This window comes from Triticum aestivum, chromosome 5D (genome assembly GCF_018294505.1).
Source record: "Triticum aestivum cultivar Chinese Spring chromosome 5D, IWGSC CS RefSeq v2.1, whole genome shotgun sequence".
NCBI classification, from domain to species: domain Eukaryota; kingdom Viridiplantae; phylum Streptophyta; class Magnoliopsida; order Poales; family Poaceae; genus Triticum; species Triticum aestivum.
Genome location: NC_057808.1, coordinates 6,490,715 through 6,491,769, shown reverse-complemented (window position 1 = coordinate 6,491,769; position 1,055 = coordinate 6,490,715).

The following is a 1,055-nucleotide window of genomic DNA, read 5'->3' as shown; positions in this document are numbered from 1 at the left end:
TCCACGTCGACCTCGACGAAGATCATCCTATAACCGAGCTCATTGGTGCTCATCATTTCCATACCCCTGGTGCAGCTCGTCCACCCCATGGCATCCCCTGGTGCCCGTTCACCGCCGGCCAGGCCACGAGCATGCACCGCATGGCCGCCCTTGGCATGCTCCGAGCCACGGGGAGGGTCGGGTGCGGTCCGGGGCAGACATCGTCGGTGTGGAAGTCTCTCAGAGCCCCGACTACGACCGTGAGCACGAGGATGTCGTGCGCCCATGCCGATGTCATGATCTTTGCGTCCACGTACCTCCTGGCTTCCAAAGGCAATCCGGCCTGCCGGCAAGCTTCGTCGTGATGATAACAGACCACCAATGCGCGGAAGAGGCGCGCCTTCTCGATCGTCAACGGGTCGGCCCAGCAGTAGACGTGCTTCAGGGCATGGGCCGCTGTCATCACGTGACATTCATCATGTCGTTGATCACATTGTGGACGAAGCCCACGGAAGTGCTTGGGCTCTGCACGGCTAGCGCTCTCTCTCTCCTGCTCGTTTTGGATGCTCCGCACTCGGTTAGCGCTCCTCCGGATCTCATTCACCTTGCCGGGCATCAGGGCAAACTGGATGTACATCAGTGCTTGGCCGCATCGTACCTCGTCCTCCACGGATTCGGCTGGGCCATCGGGCTATGTATGTTACTGTACCCCCGCGGGCATCCGAGGAGAGCCCCAAGCCGTCGGCACCGAACCCACCCCCTCCTCCCTTCTCCCCTGCCGCCGCCGGTGCGAGCTGACGGGCAAAGCCCGGTCGGCCAGGGCGGCGGCGGGGATTCTTCTACCTCTTGGTCAGAAGCTGGCGGTGCGGGACGTCAGATCTGGGCTGCGACGCGGCGCGTGCACAGGGCACGGCGGCGGGGCACGGCGTGTTGGCGGCGGCGGCTGCTGGGCACGGCGTCCGTGGGGAGGCTGCGTGGTGGGGTGGTCGGCGTGCCCGTGCTGGTGACGGCCGCCTTCTGAGGCCAGCGAGCGCGGGCGGCGCGACCTAGCTCAGGCGTACAGGTGGACTTGGCGG